Genomic DNA, 20,610 nt, shown 5'->3' on the forward strand with positions numbered 1-20,610 from the left:
ACAAATGGAAAATAACATTATAAACTATTTACAGAAACATATAAGCATGCATGCAAAAAATAAACTCTAAAATCAGGATATAATACACTTCTATAAAAGAAGAGATAGAGATGGATTTCAGGAGGTATATTTAGGGGGCATCAAGAGTATGCTGCTGGCTTATAGGTACATGAATGTTTCTTTATACCTCTTGATTTGACTGGAATACTTCATAATGAATTAGAGTTAAGAAAATGTGTGTGTGTGCACGTGCGTGCGCACATATGAAATCATTGTTTATACATATACATATATAATCATTGTTTATTTAAAAGTAAAACAAAATATAATGAAATGAATGATTTTCAGTGCCTGACTATCAAAATATCAATCATTTATAATGTAGGTCATAAGATTATTGAACTTTCAGTAAACTTGAATTGGATTTTGTTTTAATTTGATATAAATTCGCATCTTAAGTGGAAAAATAAGCAGCTTTAGAGTATCAAAGAACATTCTCAAAAAGAAAATTAATAAGACATGAATCTACTGTTGATCTTCCAAACAAAAATTAAGGGAGGGAGTCAAAGTCCAGGATCCACAGGACAGAGCTGTTCCTAGGAAAATTCCTGACCCTAAGACATGAAAACAAGATAAATAACAAAAAATGCACTTGATTACCCATAGAGAAATGATCAGTGTTACGTAGAGTTAACATTGGATATTGAGACTGCAATATCATATTATTTAGATTGATTAAATAGCATATTTTCCCCCTAGTGAGAATGCTGAAGGTTTTTCATGAAGATGTTATACTTCTACATTGTTGTAGGACAGTAGGTCAATATGGCCCTCTGAAAAGTAGATACAAATATAAAAACATGTATAAACTCATAATTGTTTTCTGTTTGATTTAATTTTAGTGTTTATTCTAAGGAAGTAATGTAAATGAAGAATAAAGCCTATGTGTATATATGTGTGTATGTAGATATATGTAATATTTCATATATGTATATATGTGTATATTTAGACATATATAGACATCAAAATATGTAATAGTGATGATATTTTATTGTGTTGGGCTTGTTTCCAGAAATAATACATATAGATACTTGAAGAGTTACTTGTAAACTAATAGTCAAATATGTTGTCTTGAATCTCTTCTAATACCTGATAGTTAAGTGTACATTATTGTTGTAAATGCACAATAAATATTTGGAGGTGCATTTTCAGATAATGACGATTCATTTACCCCTATGAATCTTTTGTTTCTAGTCTACCTCCCTGATAAACATTATCATGAATTGGCTATACTCATAAATAAAAGGGGTATAGTCTGCTGTCATTGAAGAGAAAAACATTGATTTACTCACATCAATAAGTAGTTTTTAACAGATATTGTCTTCTGATAATATAACAACTTAGGCCATCTTAACTTCACACCACATATATTTTCAGTAGATTAGTTAAAAAACCCTTAATGCTTAAAGTGCTATTATAGTAATGATAACATTGAGAGTAATGTTTTTGATTACATGATACTGATAATATAATAATACTGTGATAGCTAATATATATTGAGTAAGTATAGTGGGTCAGGCACTATTCTGACACCTTACATGAATTATCTGACCTAATCTTCACCACAGCCCTCTAAGATGGGTGCTTTTATCATCTATCTGGAGTTTAATATGGAGTCTGGGGCACAGAGCAGTTGTTTAATTTGCCCAAGTGGCACAAACTGCTAGTGACAGAGATGGGATTTGAACCCAGTTGACACAGTGCATTGTTTACTAGGTATTTGCAAAGCGAGTCTTTGTCATTTTCTTTCACTGAAGAATATTTGAGAATTTCTAAAACTAAGGAGAAAAGTTGACTTTGACTCTTCAACAAAATTCTTTTTATGTGAAGGACTAAAACAATAACACTTCAGCCAGGAACCTGTTTTCCAAGTTAATAGCTTTTCTATTTTTTCCTTAATGTTTTGTTCTTTTTTTCCTACTGTGGAACTTGATTGGAGAAAAATCTCAGTGTAGTAGTCTGCTCTGAAAAGAATACCTACCAAAGACAAAGAACTTTTAAAAGAATAAATCCTTTTGTTCCCTGTCTGACAAAATATAGAAACATGGTACAATGAAACCCTGCAAGTGAATACTTGGCAAAGAGGGAAAAGAAATCTGTTAAAAAGTAATGGCTATTTGAATTTTTTTCAAGATAAATCAAGTATATTTCATTTAAAGTGGAACTCTCAGGGGAGTTGTTGGAAGACAGATTGAGCAGTTGAGTAATTGGAAACTTCCTCCAACATACAGGTAGTTCTATATACATGATCATATGGAAGTCTCTATATACATGATCAATCCAGTCTGTCCTTCACTGAAGCAGTTTGAGAATATAATTCAGAATAAAAGTATATTTTATTTAAATAAAATGCAGACGTTACTCATTAAATGTTTAGAGAAAAGTATCATATAAGCAAAGAAGAAAAATGGAAAACATTCCAAATTCAATTCCCCAAAATAACTACACTAATATCTCCATGTATATTCTTCTTCACTTTGTATATGTTGTGCACACAGACATAAAAAGAACAAGATGAAATTGTACTATATTTCAGCTATATTTATCATTTAAAACTTATGTTTCCACTTAGTTGTACATGGTGCACAGCAGTAACTATTTCACCATAGGATGACTGCTAATGACTAAATAAAATGTCCTTGTACTATGTGTCTTATTCTAAATAACTGAAATGCTATCATTATCCATTCAGCTTGTTCACTAAAATGAACAATTACAAATTAATGCTGTTATAGCTAAATCATTTAAACAGTCTTCATTAATATAAGCATATATTGTAACATTTTAAAGATACCACAGAACACTAGCTGCAACAATGATATAAGCCTAGGACTTAATGAATTAGTTATTGATGCCAAAAATACTTTTAACACGTATTATATGTCAAGCAACAAATGGTTCAATAAAAATGACTTCAGAAATGTAGCTATTTGGAAATACTCATTAATCTAAGCTAAATGCTAATAGTAAATGTGAGGATAGCCTTCTTCACTTTTTTCAATTTGATAAACATTTTGTTGAAATGTTTTTATTCCTTTTGCAGATTTTTATATTCTGTTACCAGATGTGTTAGTAGATGTAGATGTAAGTTAGCCGGTATATTTCATGCATGTAAAATTGAACTCTGAGATCACCTAAACAAGTCTGACTATATCATCTCTATTCATTCCTTTAGTCATTCATACATTCAATCATATTCAGAATTTCACTCACAGACTATATATTCTTTTCTCTGTCCTATAAATATCCTCAGTAACATACACTTTCACCTTCAGTCTAAGTAGCTTGAGATAGACCTAGTGACTCATGTCACCAGATAAAGTGTCCTTTTAGTATAACAACTGATAATAGTTCCTCAGGGGCTTCTTTACACAACTATTATACAGATAATATAATAACACATAATAAAAGAAGGAAGAAGACTAAAATTCTTTGCTGGAGTAAAATACACAACTTGTTCATCAGGATTTCATTGATTCCCCTGGGGGTCAGAACGTGTTATGGACAGTGATAGCATTACCAGATTTACACACCTTCTTATCCTTTCTGTAAGTGTACAACTTCTGACATGTGCACAGATTAATAATATTTCAACTATACAAAAGCATTTTTGATTTAGAAACATTTTTTCCTGCAGTTCCTATAAAAGTGTTGAGCTAATTAAGAATTGTAGAACATACTACACACCTAGTAAACACAATTTTAGAAGATTTAATTCAATAATATATAAAAAGAAAAATACATCACGACCAGTGACATTTATCCTAGGAATACAATGTTTGGTTAACAATTGAAAATCAGTTAATACAGTTAAACAGATCAACAAAATATAAAGAAAACCATATGCTCAAAGTAATAGATAAAGAACAGGCATTTGCCAAAATCGAACATCCATTCTTGATAAATCTTTCAGCAAAGTGCGGTTATATAAAAATTCCTCAAGCTGATAAAGCGTATTAGTTTCCTGGGGCTGCCAGAACAAAGTACCACAAGCTGGCTGCCTTAAACAACAGAAATTTATTGTCTCACTACTCTGGAGGCTAGAAGTATGAAATCAGGGTGTCAGCAGGCTTGTTTTCTTCCAAGGGCTGTGAGGGAGAAACTGTTCCATGCCTCTCTCTTAAGCTTCTGTTAGCTTCGGGCATTCCATGGCTTATAGATGGTATTCTCTCTGTGTCTTCACATCATCTTCCCTCTGTGCATGTCTGTCTTTGTGTCTATAACAGGCATCTAAATTGAAAAAAAAGAAGTAAAACTGTCCTTGTTATAACATGATCATCCACGTTGAAATTCAATGGAATCTATGAAAATACTGTAAGAACTAACAAGCGTGTTTAGCAAGGTTGGAGGATATAAGATTGATATACAAAAATCAATTGTATTTAAATATACCAGCCACAAACAATTGGAAATCAAAATTAAACAATCACTGCCATTCACAATAGCTTTAAAAATCTAAAATACTTAGGACTAAATCTGAAAAAGTGTGTGTATGACCCAAACACTGAAAACTAAAAAACATTAGTTGAAGAACTAATTGAAGAAGACCTAAATAAAGAGAAAGTTATACTGTATTCATTGATTAAAAAATCAAATGGAAGATGTCAATCTCTCCAAATTTGATATATAGATTCAATGCAATCCTAACCAAAATCCCATGAGGCTTTCTCGTAGTAACTGAAAAGCTAATTTTAAAATTCATAAAAAATGCAAAGGACCTAGAATAGCCAACAAAATTTTTTAAAGTAAAAGTAATGATATAATACCAGTATTATCTGGTTTCAACCAGTGTTTCTTCTTTATTCTTTTCTCTTTTGTATATATTTTATGTATATTGAAGTTGTTCAACAGCTCAATGATTCTCTTATCTTTTTTTTGTATATTTCTTTCATTTTGGATTAACTCTATTATGTCTTCATGTTTGTTATTTTTCTTCTGTGATATATAATTTGCAGTTAATTCCATCCAGTGTATTTTTCATCTATGACTTTGTAGTTTTCATCTGTAGAGGCTCTTTTCTAATTCCCATGACTAGTTCAATATTTTTACTAATTTTTAAACATATGGAATATATTTTAATAATTGTTTTAATGTCCTTTGTTGCTAATTCTAGCAGTTATGTCAGTTCCGGATTGTTTAAATTAGTTGATTCTTCTCGTTGTTCATATTTTCCTGCATCCTTTGCTGACTGGAAATTTGGTTCCAATGTCATACATTTTGAATTTTACCTTTTGGTGGTTGGATATTTTTATATTCCTATAAGTATATTTGTGCTTTGTTCTTAAATGCAATTAAATTACTTGGAAACAGTTTGATCCTTTCAGTTTTTTAATTTTAAAATGTGTTAGACAGGACTAGAGCAGCATTTAGACTAAAGCTAATTGTGTCCTAATAATGAGTCCAGATGCTTTATCCAATGCCATGTCAGTTTTGATGGTTTTTTTTCAGTTTGGTTGGCCCTGTGGGAACATCCACTATTGTTTCCTCAACTCCTTTTAGGTGATTCTTTTCTTGGTCTTTGGTAGTTTACTCAATGCATGTGTTGATCAGTATAAATGCCCATGGGAGACCCACTCCAGATCTTTGCAATTCTTTCTGTTCAGTTCTTTGCTCTGTGGTTCTCTGCCCTGGTCTTGGATTCTTAACTCAGGAAGTCCATCCCTTTCACATGGGTTTTTCTCATCTATGTCATGACCTGGAAACTCTCTTAAAGCAGTAAGCTGCAGAGTCACTGGTCAGCTTTCTTGTGTCCTTTCTCTCAAGGATCACTGTCCTTTGTTGTATGATGACCAGTGTCTTGAAAACCATTGTTTCATATGTTTCATCTAATTTTTTTGGTTGTTTAAGATAGAATAAATCATATCCCTTTTCCAACATCCTGCCTTGAAGCAGAAGTGATCCTTTACTATTTTAGAAGTGAATATACTTTTTTCATGAACTTACTAAAAAAGTTGACTTCTTCTTAGTTGACACATATTTTGGGGTAAGGAATCAAATCCAATGACTTGCTGGCTGACAATAAGTTATTTGAGATTTAAAAGTAATAAGTTAAAATCTATATCCAAACAATTAAAATTGTGCTATGCCAACAAAGAGTGACTTTTGAGGTTTTGAAAATGCTGTTAACAAATCTTATCCCAATCTTGGACTTCAGAGGAGTAAAATGTTAAAAGCTAGAAATATTTTTGTCATTGATTGTTTGCTCAAATTTCACCTTAAAAGAAACTTTTTAAACAACTCTGTAGGATATACTCTTATGATAGATTAAAGTCCTCAAAGAAATATATATATACACACACATATATACACACATGTAAACATGTGTACATTACATATTTGTGTATATATGTATACATACATATGTACATATACATACAAATATTATTTGTGAACACATTTTAGACCAAAACTTAGCTGACAAAGTGCTAATGTCAGTTGAGATGTGTGTTTGTTTAAAAGAAATCACTAATTTGCATCATTGCTGCTTTTGTCTTTCATTAGCAAAAGAACATTTGGAGACATACATTAAATATAAAACAGGACTGATTTTTAATATCTTTAAAGAGAACATATGGCTCTTTCTTTCTTGTTCTTAGTAAAGGGGAGCCAGAGATTTGCATATATAACTAGATAATCCATAAAACTCACCCTGAAAATTTAACAAAAATTAAGTTCGAAAGATCTCTGAGTAAGTACTATGTGTTAGTACTTATTCAATATTCAAAAATACATAAATTACAGTCCCTGATTTTGAGGAGTTTAGGTTTTGGAGAGGAGGGAAATGTTTGAATCATCTGTTGAGTAACGTGCAATAACTGCTTCGGTAGAAGAGAAAAAAGCTTTGGCAGTCTGGGAGGAAGTCCAAGAGGGAAATAATCCCTGAGCTCTTTCTTTAAAAGCACAGGCAAAGGAAACAGGAGGGGATAGGCATACAGAAGGTTTCAAAAGGAGAGGACCTTATGTATAACACCCTTGACTCTCATTAGGAACAAGTCATGTATAGTTTTCTGATAGTTCTTATATCGGAATGATTTTTAAAACATTTTTCATATTCAAAATTTTAGATTAGTTAAATGAAACTATATAAATCCCACCTAAGTCTCCAATCCATTATCCATATTGTAGGTAAGATATGTTTGCACACACTGCAATCTATCCATGGCAATTTTCTCCTTAAATCTCTGTAATAGCTATTCTCCCAGTTCCATTAGGAAAAAGCCCAAGGTGTTTAAAATGTGTTCCAAGTTCCTTCATGTTCTATTCATATATTGTCACTTTATCTCAATTTCGTGTCACTTTCCTCATTGAGAATTAGGACCAGCCATATGTGTTTCTGTGTTGTATTTCCTTTTAGGTTTTAGGCTTTCTCTTGCCAGCAAACATTCCTGTGATGCTTGAAATCTCTCCCTGGCATTTATGTCTCCATCAGAAGGAATTTACAGAGATTGCTGCAAGCTGGAAATATGATTTTCTCATCTTACACCTCTAAACTTCTGTCATCAGCTCTTAAGAGAAATCTACACCATCTCACAGACAGGCCAAACCTGGATTCGCCCAGCTCAGTTTCCAGATCTTTACTTGACAAGGTGGAAGAGACAGCAGGCCCCCACACATATATCCCAACATTTACTGCCTTCAACCATCACCACTGCTCTCACTGTGCACTTCACTCATGTTTGTTAATCACTATAAGAAGCACAGACCTCCAGGTCATTCCTCATTTCCCCTCTACTACTAAGCCGAAACTTCTGCTTGTTTTTTATATCCCATCACTTTTCTTTTATTCAAGGACATTCCTTCAGTAAATCTCCTCACTATCAAGCTAATCACTGATTTTTCTTTATTATTGAGTATTCTCATCTGCCATCAAACTTGGCCACATTTACCCCTGTAGCTACTTCCCAGTTATCTGTTTCCCTTTGCATCAAATCTCCCTGCAGAAAAGCTGCCTCAGTTTCTTCCTTTCACATCTTATTTTGTTCCCCACCTCTTCACTAAACCCAACCTTTTTTAAGTTACCAGTGATCTCCACGTTGCTGCATTCAATGGTCAATCCTCATATAAAATTATGTTGACCTTTTGGTAGAATTCATCAAAACTATCATTTCTTCTCTTTGAAACATGTTCTTTATTGGCTTTTAGAAAAATTTATTTCCCTTGTTTTCCTCCCATCTCATCAGTCTGTTTGTCAGTCTCCTTTGTAGGATGTTTATCTCTGAGAGTATTAACAAAGAAATGTTCCAGACTTAGTCCTTGGTTGTTTTTTCTTCTACGTACATATTCTCAATCTGTTGGTGATCTCACTCTCATACATAGATTTAAATTCACATCTCCATTTGATCCACATTATTTGACTCCTTGTTTCTTCCCTTGACTCATTTCCAGTATTCTTCTTGACCTCTCTTTATCTCTCCACTAGATTCCTTGCTGGTGCTTGAGGTCTGTTAGGAATACTTCTACTTTTGGAGCTTTGCATTTGCTGTTCCTTCTGCGTGGAATGTCTTTCCCCCAGATATATTTAGGACTCTTTCCCTCACCTCCTTTGAGGGAGGTGTTAAATACACTACCAAATACAACCTCCTCTTGAACAGTTTCCTAACCAATCTTTTTTAAATTGCCCATCACTCTTACCCTGGCACCGACTGAACACTTTCCCTGGTTTATTTTTATCCATAACATTTATCACCTAACTTATTATATATTTACTTATTTTTAATTTCTGTATCTACCCAATAGAATGTAAAGTTTATAAGACAAAGGATTCTTTCTTTCTCTTTTGTTCAGTGATCTCTCTCTACTGCGTAAATAGTAGTAAATAGTAGGTAAATAGTAGGTATTTATAAATACTTGTTGAATAAATAAATTAATGAATGGAGCCCTTGTTCAGTTTATCTACATCTTAATTTTCCTTTAGAAGTCAGTATAGTTATCACTTTTTCCAGCAAGTTTTACCTAATCAGGCCTCATGATGTGCTTTCCTTATAATAAGAATTATTGTGCTGCATGCATTGTTATTGCTTTTCTAATTGTGTGTCTTCCTCCCTGAACCTGAATTGTAGGCTAAAAGAGGTGAGGGATAAGTCTTATTTGTTGATCATATTTTACTAAGTATTTAGAAGAGTTCCTATGAAAATTAGGTATTCTACTCAACAGATTGTTGATATATGTCTTGTGACTGCTTTAAAAAGTACATGAAAAATACTTTCAAAAGTTGTTGAAATAGTTTGTAGTTTATATAACTTCTCACAAAGTATTTGTTGTGGTTGTTAAAACTAGTGCTTACAAATATAGGATTTTTTGTATCCCCTATTTTCCTGAACCTCCCAAGCAGGCATTAGGAAAGCCAGGTCTCGTATCTTACAGAACAGTGGGAAGAACCACTGCCTGCGGTCACGTGCAGAGTTTGAGTGTGGGCAACAGAGCTGTCATGAATCCTGCCATGGAGGCCCACGGAGGCCAGGCTGAAGCCTGGCCTTACCACAGGTGATATGGGGCCAGCTGCCTTTGTGGCCTCATTTACTAAGCAAGTAGCCAACACCTGAGGAGTGGGTGGAGCTGAGCCAATCCCAGGGAGGCACATGAACTGAGTCAGAAGTGTGCAAACATTAAACATCTTTGTCAACATTATACAGACTCTCAGAAGGATAATGAGACGTACATTTTTCACCCATAGAACAAAATAAAGGATAATTGTAGGGGCAAAGTCTTAGGCTTCTTTGTTAAGAGTATTTAAATTGAAAATTAGGGAATGCAGTCATGCAAAAGAAGTTGATGTTTACATTTATGAATACTTAAAAGACTGCTCTGCCAATCTACACAGTTCTTAGTACATAGCTCTGGAAATGAAGTTAAGGAGGGATGTTTTATTGAAGTCTTTTGACAGTGTAGTCCACTCTCAATTGAACTATTATAATTGGGATTTGTTATCAAAGAATTTACTAATACATCAGTTGGTCCAATTTTAACAGTTTTGGAAAGTAATTAGTCACAGTATTAATGCTAAAATTATATCATTTCTGTCACTAGATTCAAGTTATTTTATTTTATTTTATTTTATTTATTTTGGCCATGCCACACAGCATGAGGGATCTTAGTTCCCTGACCACACCCCCTGCAGTGGAAGCACAGAGTCTTAACCACTGGACCGCCAGGGAAGTCCCAAGTAGTTTTTTTTTTTTTTAAAGAACAAACCAAAAATGATTTAATATTTAAAATAAAATTACTATTGAAAAAAATTGATTAAAATTCAGGATGCTCACTTAGGGGTTCTAACGCTTTGTGCCTAAGTGGAAATTGAGATTTTATTAAAAATATAAATTATAGGGCTTCTGTGGTGGCGCAGTGGTTGAGAGTCCTCCTGCGATGCAGGGGACGTGGGTTCATGCCCACATGCCGCAGAGCGGCTGGGCCCGTGGGCTATGGCCGCTGAGCCTGCGCGTCCGGAGCCTGTGCTCCTCAGCGGGAGAGGCCACAGAAGTGAGAGACTCACGTACCGCAAAAAAAAAAAACAGAAAAATAATCATAATCTGTTTATAATATCTTAATTTTCACACATTATAACCAAGATAATACTAATATAATATAATATTCTCCATAAATATTAAGTAACACTGTGGTTAAAAAAAGGTGTATTATTTTTGCATCATAACTAAAAAGAGACTTTTGTGACCATTCTCTTATTAAGGTAATTTTAATATAATCTATAGGAACTATTTTTCAGACACTTGACCTAATTCAGAATTGGTGCTTTGGAAAAGAGTTCCACTATAAATGTGGATATACTTGAATACTTTCATGATGTGAAGAATGAGAAATATTAAAAATTTTTCCCATCATTTGGACTTTTATAATATTCTAACATTTATCCATATCAGTCAAGGAGTACTTATACCCCACCTGTGTTTTAGATTGTGTAATACAAAAGTTTCTAATATTGTCAAACAATATTTTCCTGAATTTAAGATTATTTTCTTTCAATCCTTTAGTAAATGTAAAAGTAATCAAGAGAAATGATTGCATCATACTGGATTTCATTTAAAGCTATTAATAATTTACCTGAAGGTTATCATCATTAAACAAAACCTTAATGGGCATAGACATATTCCTATGCTGGAGTAAACTTTTATTTTGAAATCTTTATGCCTTAGATTAAACCAATTTATGTGCCTAGATAATAATATTCAAATTAATATCTAAAATAAAAAATGTAGTCATTTTCAGGGCAAACTTAATTGTATTAAATTTTTTAATGTCATTATTAACTGAGTCCAATCTACAAATTATACATTCAGCTTCCATTTTGCCTTCTTTATTTCCAACATAAGCTATAGTAGAAATTAATTTGATGAGACAAAATGGAAGTTATGCCATTTAATTCTCCTTTAACTTGGAAATTTCCTGAGTAGGGGCAAAGGATGAGAATATTGACCAGAGAAGCTACCTTTGGTTATATAGTTTGCCCACTATTCAAGCACTGTCTTATAAAGTAAATACCAGTTAAAACGTTATACATAATTAGAAATATAACCTTTCCTCAATTAAACCAGAACTTCTTTCTGTACCAGCACCCTGGCATGTTCATACTATTGTGATGGGAATGTTTATAAGTGGTTGAACATTCTCTGTTCATCACAGGTTCTTTTTCTCCCCTAAAATTCAGAAGATTTTAAAAGCTGTATTGATCTAAAAGCACTTTCTTGCAGCACATGTTGCTCTCTCTGTAAGTGTTACTGCCCACTAATTGCTCTTGTATTGTAGCCATTACAAGTAACTCCTACTGTGGTCAATTATCATACAGTATAATTTAGAACAGTGGGGACTATCTGTTAATACGATTCTTTGATCAACTCAAAAAATATGAAGACTTTTGAGAATGACACCTAATACATGTGGATTTCATTTTGTACACAAAATAAAGCCCGATGTAAAATGCCAATAATTCATGAGGACCATCATACTAAGAAAAATAAGTGCAGCAAGGCATTTAGCATGCAGAAAGAGACAGCATATTTTATTATACTTTGTCAAGGCAATGCAGTCTAGTAGATACTTTTCCTAGAGCTTTCTGGCTGTCTACAAATCATAACATTATTTAGTGTGATATGAAGGGCTACTAAAAAATCCCTGACTTCACAGATTCTCATAATATATAGACCCCTGAGTTAAACCTTGGTAATTCTAGTTAAAATTAAAGTATGATTTCAGCAAAGGATAACACATCATACCTTAAGGCAATTTATGACAAACTAATCATCAGATTATGATAGTGGATGCCAATGAGGCAAAGAGAGGGATTTTTGTTTTGTCTCCTGGTAGAAAAGATAAGAACTGTACATTGTGAATGTCTGCACTATCCTTACTCATTTTCCACCTTCCTCCTTTTGCTTACCAATCTACCATTGCATTTGACAGTAATTGTGTATAACACAAAAGATCAAGTGTAACCTATGGCTAGGCATATGAACAGCTTCATTGTTCCTCAAGAAGACAGAATCAGAAAGAAACTTGCATAGGCCCTAGAAATGAACATAGTCAATTTGAGCAGATATTCCAGTGTCTTAGAATCCAGAGCATGGCCTAGACTAGGTAAAAGGCTTAATGTGGGCACATCCCATTGGCTGCATTGACTCCTCACCCAGTGGGGAGAGGCATGGCCAGGGTAAGGTCAGAACTGGAAACTCTAAAGACGGGGTCCAGAACAGGAGCCCCTGTTTTCCTAGGTCTACAGTAGAGCTGTTCTTTTTCTTTAAAATGTTCTGCTAATCTATACATATTTCCCTTAATTTACTGATTTGTTTTTTACTACTAAACTAACAAGAATATTTTAACAGCTAATATTTTTCTTCTTGAATATAATAAAATTACTTTCTCATCAATATTATATATATTTATTTATATATGATAATTATATATAAATATATAGCATCAGTAAAATATTTTCTTTTTTAAATGTATGTGTTTTAAAATTAAGCCTATAAGTTTCACATGATAGTATTATATACCTATTGATGAGTATTTCAAAAAAAATTATAATGAGATTAATTGAGCAAATACATCTCCAAGCATTGCATAGTAGTCAAGATGTGATTGTCAATGGAGTAATACTTTATTTTTATCATTGTAATGGTTGTGAGAAAATACATATATTTCATTTCTTGAAATTCCTTCAATTACACCATTATGATTCTGAGTTCTTTGATTTCATTTTGAGTTTGACTTTCATTAACCTAAATTTTGCTCACCTTTTGCTTCACCTAAATATCTAGAAATATTAGCTCTTTCCTGCTGCATAATTGTCTTGATAATTTTAGATTTTTTGTAGCTAAATCTAGAGACTTCAGTATTGAGACAAATTAGATTAGTAAAAAAGGAGCTTAATTATTCATAAAATGAGGAATCTAATTCCATGATGCTTTGCTGTTATATGGTATTAAAAGGTAAAGACGTCTGGATATCAAATGCCATCAACAATATTTCTCATAATCCTAGAGGAAATTAATTTAAAAATATATATATATATAGCTTAATTTTGAGAGAAGATCAAACGAAGTTCATGTTTATTATAAAGTCCCAGTAGTTTACCTAGATGGTAATAATTCATTAACCTAAATGGCACGAAGACTACTCAGCACAGGAAAATGTTCCCAAATAGGAAGACATGTGTCTTCTCATATGACAGAGCATGGTAACTCTGTGCTGCCCCATGTTAACATAGTTAATTGTGGAGCAAGATTCTCAGCTGGGTCATAAGGTGAGACAGTTGCAATAGAAAGGTCGATGATCTACCTTCTCTACTAAATAAAGACTATGATTAATTCTCTCTTGACTTAAAAAGAGAGAATTAAGTAATTTCAAAGGGCATCTCATGCTCCCCTATCCTTGTCAATCAGATTGAACCTCCTATATTAACAGTAGCATTAAAAAAATAAAAAGTCTACTAATACCAAAGCAATGTGTAAGGTTTGACCTTATTTAAACTGATAAAAACAGAAAGGCTTTTAAAATATGAAATACTTTCATTGAACTATAGACTACTATTAGTCCAAATTTTGTTCTGAATTTTTTACCCAGGGTAATGCTGATAAAATTGTGTACTTTTGAGAGTCATGAAAAAAAATCTCATTGTTAATAATTTTAAATTATTGTTGAGAAATAGCATATAGTATCATAAAATAGCCTGTTAGAAAACATTATTTTTATTATTTTTGCAAGAGAATTTGGGCTTGGAATCAAGAGATGTGAGATTAAGTTCCAAGTCTTTCAATAATTAATTGTGTAACATTTACCTTTTCCACCTGATATCTTCATGTGTTAAACTGTAAGACCTAGTAATATATAGGCCTCTTTCAGCCCGAATATTCTGTGATACTTATTTGCAAGATAATAAGGAAAGAATTCCCTTTTAACTATAAACTATACACATTTATGATATTATACATAGATTTTTCATGTATGAAGCATTAACATTTGTAATAAATTTGAAAGGTACTAATATGTTTTCCAAAACATTCCATTCAATGGTAATCTTCCTAACCTAAATGTTCTTTGTGGATCGTACTTATGGGAATACATATGGTTTGGTAGATAATAGACTCAGTACATTTTTGTTGAATGAATGAACTCTACAGTTCATAAATCTTTATATACTTTATCTGTTTTAATCATTTGGGAGAAAATCACATTGAGCTGTATCCATTCATTTACTCAACACATTCCCTAAGATGACAGAATAAAGGTACCTTGGTCTGTCAAACAGGAAAATATCTGGGCCTTCCCAGAGTGTTGCCAAGTGAGGAAATTGCTAGGGAGCAAGAAGGAGTAAGAAACGCTTGAAAGATACAAAGTCACCAAGACAGAAGATAGAGCCCAATATAGAAGAGAAATTGTTCTTCCCAGTTTGTTGAAAGACAAGCTCAAGACATGTATTTCAAACAAAGTTATTAAATGGTGGGAGATGTATTTTTGTTTTCATGACTTCTATTTTGGAAATCAGGTAGAAATGGTAATTTCCTTTGTCAGCTTAAAAAATTCACGTGCTTGGTGTCACTGTATATTGGTGTATATGCCTGTAATGAAAGGCCTATTCTGGGTCTTTGTATTCTGGCACTATAAATTGAAACTATATATACAATAAACTATTTTTTTAAGTATTTATTGAGCCCTTAGTTCTGATATACTTACAGTCTACTGATTGCACTTGTCACATCCTTGTCTGGGAAACTTGTCTAATTCCAGTACATTTTAGAAAACTGGACATGGGATGGAAAGAATCAAGGATCTGGTATCAGGGTAAAGCAAATCAAGGAAATTTTATTCATTTCTGAGACAATTTGAGAAATTTAGGTAATTTCAAAAACATTACAGAGATTTAAGACACCTAGATCCATTGCAAAGTGAACTTGAATATCAAAATTTATCCTCAGGCTAGTCCAGCTGCCTACAGATTGTATGTAAGCCAGGCTGGTCCCTTGGGTCCTGATCAGACACATATTGTTTCTGAATGTTGAGAATCTAGAGCCCTGGGCATTACCTGGAAGCTAAATGTCTTGATTAGACTAGACTTGTTTTTAGGAAATGTCATAAACTGTTGGTAATCTCTTTCCTTTTCTTTGCTTCCATAAAAAATGGAAAAGGTGTTTCTTAAAATGTTCTTTTCATTGCTTTCTATAATGAGGTGGGGTATAAGAGTTAAAATCGGGTAAGAACAAAGAGGGGGAAAAAGCATTCAAAATATGTTTATAGATTAACCCATTCCTGTGGGATGAGATGTCTTCAACTAGCTGGACCTCAAACACAAAAACAAAATAAAACACCCGTAAATCTTCTCAAAGAGAAATCTGCCTTCACTCCTAAGTCAGTATGCAGTGAAAAAGTGTGAAATCAGAAGATGAATGAGAAAGTGTCCAGGGGATTGCCGTCAAAATACGAATATTGGGCCTACTAAAATAAAACAAACAAAGATGCCTAGGTAATTGTTTTATTTCGTCTAAGTATCTAATAAAATACTCTTGGAGGGTGGTGATTGTCTCCATCTCAGTAAAAAACAAGAAGCTAAAAGTTTAAAGTACAGCAGAAAGAATTTGTGTAAGTCATAACAATTATTTTTTCTGACTTGTATTGTAAACCACTGGAAAGATTAAGCAAGAGTAATTTTTGAAATTTCTAGTTTTTTTGCTAGAAGGAAAATTATAATGTATCACTTTTGGGTCTTAAGGAAGACTTGAGGCTAGAAAATTTTTTGACATTTGTAATCTGTAATTATAGCCATATCTATATAAATTATTTTTATGCTTTTTCATAAAATTTCAAGACCAAGGGCTTCCCTGGTGGCGCAGTGGTTGGGAGTCCGCCTGCCGATGCAGGGGACACGGGTTCGTGCCCTGGTCCGGGAGGGTCCTGCATGCCGCGGAGCGGCTGGGCCCGTGAGCCGTGGCCGCTGAGCCTGCGCGTCCGGAGCCTGTGCTCTGCGACGGGAGAGGCCGCAGCAGTGAGGGGCCCATGTACCAAAAAAAAAAAAAAAATTTCAAGACCAAGATTTAACAAGCGTTCATTTGTTTTAGTGCACTCACTGGTACAAATAATTTTTAGAGTCTCTTTTATTCTCTTGTCACTTTTCAGGATAAAATATATGGAAAGTATAGAAGATGGAATATGGAAGAAAATGTATCTGTTCCAGGAAAACTTTTAACGTTTTCTACATTGGCACATGTCTTTAGAGAATAATTTAAATTATTTTCATCTTAACAAACAAGTGGAGAAAGGCTTAACTTGCAGCAAAAATAATATGAGTTAGACATAAAATGCCTTTTAGTTCCTACTTTGCTACCCAAACATAAATCTATTGTAAGGTGTTCCCTCCCACCAACCTTCTCACTTTGTTTTCTAAATGCCTCAGAGAAATAAAAATAATTTAAACTGTTGAAAACATGAAAGTTAAATATACATGAAATGAGCTACAAAAATATACCAAATATGTTGTGATTCCATTAATTTTCAGTGAAAATATGAACTAAAAACTAAAGAATACATGTGCACCAACTTTAGAAAAGATTCACTAGCTTATGTACTTGCCCCCGTAACTACTTTAGTAACAGTATATCATAGTGAAACAAAAGGATTGACAAAATGAGATATTGAAAGACTTTTTAGGGGAACATTAGTTGTTCCCTTATTTGGTGTGTGTATGTATCAGAGGTGAAAGGGGAAGGAGGCACAGGTATGGTAAAGAAATTTCTTGGTATGGATGATAGAACGAACACTGTAAGTCACTTCTACCAACTAGGCTGGTGGAAACTGCGTGCAGGTATATAATAGTCCTTATTAAAAGGTATTACACTGAAATGAAAAGTCAAAAATTAGAAAATGGAAAGTAGCAATAGGAGATTGATTATTCACAGTTCCCTTAGACATTTATAACAGACAGCTGGGAAACTCAGAGATTGGAAACAAATGAAGAATCAATGAGAAAGAAAAGATAGAGCACTTTTTAATGAATTACCCTATTCTGTCTTAGAACCAAATAAATAAGAAGCTGAGGATATACTGGCTAGAATAGGAACTGTGTATTGCATTTATGGACTTTAGTTCAAAAGTGAGTTCTAATCTTTGATGCAGTGAATATCTTGAAAGAGAAGTGGAAAGTAAGCCTGTAATGGATATGAGGTTGCCATGTTCTTTCTCTTTATGGAGCTAAAAGAGCAATTTTGCCCTAAAGTTGGAATAATTCTTATAGTTTTCAGTGAATCTTTATACATAAAATATGTGAAAATATAAAAGCAAAATGGGAGTTATAGGAAGGTCATCTTGAAAAGAAAGCATAATGAGATTTACAGATTTCTTGCAAATTGACATCACTGCACTAACAAAGTTTGACTTCAAGTTACTTGATCTTGCCCTTGGATGACCTATTCAGCAGGAAGTCAAGAAAAAAACAGTATTACAATGCAAAAAATTTATGTTTCTTTTCCTTTCCAGTAGAAAGGTCATTACAGTATTTATTCCACTATTGAAAGTAAATTATACCATTCTGAATTATTAAAGTAGTTTGAGGGTGAAATGTAAAAGTATAAAAATTGGGCTTAGTACTAGCATATAGCTCTCATCTTAAAGAGAAGAACTTAGTTCTGCAGTTCTCTTCTTTGTGCTTGCAATTGTTTATCTTTTCCTGAGAGAATAAACTCATTAGGTTTAATATACATAAAAGAGTTATTTGTACACTCTTGAATGGATATAAATTTTCAATATGGTTACTCATCCAGTATTTGTGGCCTCCTCTTAAATTTCTTTATTTGGCACTATTATTATGGAAAGGCACTCAGCTAGGCTCCCATTATAGATTTACAAAGTGAATAAGTCAGAAACACTATCATAACACATTTAGAAGTAAGCATAATTAAAGTCTTCCTATGGTAGCTGTCATTAGGGGTATACTTTAATTATTGTTATCCTGAGGAGAAGACAGCCTTTAATTGTAACTATAGGATTCTGGGAAGGCTTAAGAGCAGAGCTGCTGTTGTAGCTGATTCACAAAAGATGAGTTGAAGGTAGATTGTGGAAAAACTAAAAAGTAATCTAAGAGAAATCTTATGAGCAAACATTGAGAAATAAGAAAATTCATAGCATAGTTTAATTTCACTCAGTTCAAGAAATATTTTCTTTCTTGATCCCATGCATGAGGAATGGTTAGAAGCTGGAAATTTGTAATTCAAGGTGAATTTCAGACATTCAGCTGATACACAACGATACATTCTGGGTGTTAAAATATTGAAATGCTGTGATTTCATCTGATAAATAGTCACAGCCCTAGACCTTCAGATATGTCACTCTGCTTCGTCCAGCTTGGGACAGTTCTTGGGATTCAGTGTACCTCTCAGGATCTAACAGTGAAAGGAAAACTTGCCTGGCATAGCAGAGGATCTCAAAGAGCCTGGTTCAGACCAAAGATGTCTAGGATCAATTTTTAAATTTACCATAACTGTTATATATTTTGGGTTTAACCCCTGGGTACATAGATTAGAATGGAAGATATATCTGGAAAGAAAAATTAAAAACATATTGTGAAAAGCCTTGACCATGCTACTCAGGATTTGGGGGGAATTTATTCTTTTTATGAGAAGTAGTAATTATTGTAATTACTGTAATTATACTGTAATTATTACAAATACTGTAATTATTACTTTTTTAAAAAGTAACTCTAATGTTAAAGAAGTGCATGGATTCGTTATTTGATGTAAGTGTCCAAAATGGCTAGGGGAAAATTATGATTATAATAGAGCAAATGAAATCACATGGATACTATCTAATCTTTGAAATCTATTCTTGTTCCTCTTATATCTAAACTATATGATTTCTAATTCCATTAAGTGGAACTTCTTTTCACAATACTTATAAATTTATGTAAAACACAAGGATAACTGAGGGAGATTGTGTTCAAGTGAAACAAATGCAAGTTAAGTCGCCATGTCTAAGTTCATTTGCACTCTCTATGGTTATAGAAGGACCAAGACAAAAAAGAAGAGGAAAGAAAGAAGAGTGTTCCATAGTGAATTCCTCCTCTCTGTTCCTTTACTAATAGATCCATGTCCAGTATCCAAGATTTTACCAGTTAAAATTCTAAGTGAAGCCCATCCTTGTAAAGATTCCCACCATTTTCAAGATTTAGTGCTTCCTGAAGAATTACTTTTCACAGTTCATGAACTACAGTAACCTAAGTTAAGATAGAATTAATTTCATTTGATTGCTTCACTTCATATTACTGTACCCTCTATTGGCTCTACATTACTTGAAATTATAATTCACTTTGCAATTATGCTTTTGCAGATTCAGTTCTTCCTCCTTTTAACAGTCCATCTGGGAGTTATTTGCCTATCTTCAGCAACTACTTGCAACTATTAGAGCAGTGATCAGCTTTGCTTTAAGCTGGTGGATTGACAAGCCTTTGGAGAATAACTCCTGCCCAATCTATTTCATACTTATTATGTCTTTTGGGGTAGGCTGATTAATTTAAGGAGCTGACACTGCCATCTGTGTGATGAACAAATCTCAGAGTGATGTTATGTTGACATATTGAAAGTAATATTGCATGCTGAAAGGGAACATTGCCAGGGCAATTTTAGTTAACTAGCTGGATTCCAAGATACTTCACAGGATATTACTATGTCAGTGAATTTAACTAAGTCTGGTCTGAAATTCCACCTTATAGGTCTAGGAACAAGATTTTATCAGTGCACCCAGATGCCAAATACGAAGAAGAATGCTTCTTGGTGAGCAAGGTATTAGTCTCTTGAATGACAGTCTTGAGAAATATTTTGATTAGGCCAGTTGTTTTTAAGGTGTATTCTGTGAAACTCTAGAACTTCATTGTCCAATATGACAGCTTCTAGCCATACATAAATATTGAACAATTAAAATGTGGTGGGTGAAACTATGGAACAGAATCTTTTATTTTACATAAAATTTTAATTTTGTCAGAATTTTAACATTACTTAATTTGAGTCAAAAGTTAAAAATGGCTAGTCAATTTAATTTCAAAAACTTATGTTTAGAAGAACA

This window comes from Lagenorhynchus albirostris, chromosome 1, assembly GCF_949774975.1.
Source record: "Lagenorhynchus albirostris chromosome 1, mLagAlb1.1, whole genome shotgun sequence".
NCBI classification, from domain to species: Eukaryota; Metazoa; Chordata; class Mammalia; order Artiodactyla; family Delphinidae; genus Lagenorhynchus; species Lagenorhynchus albirostris.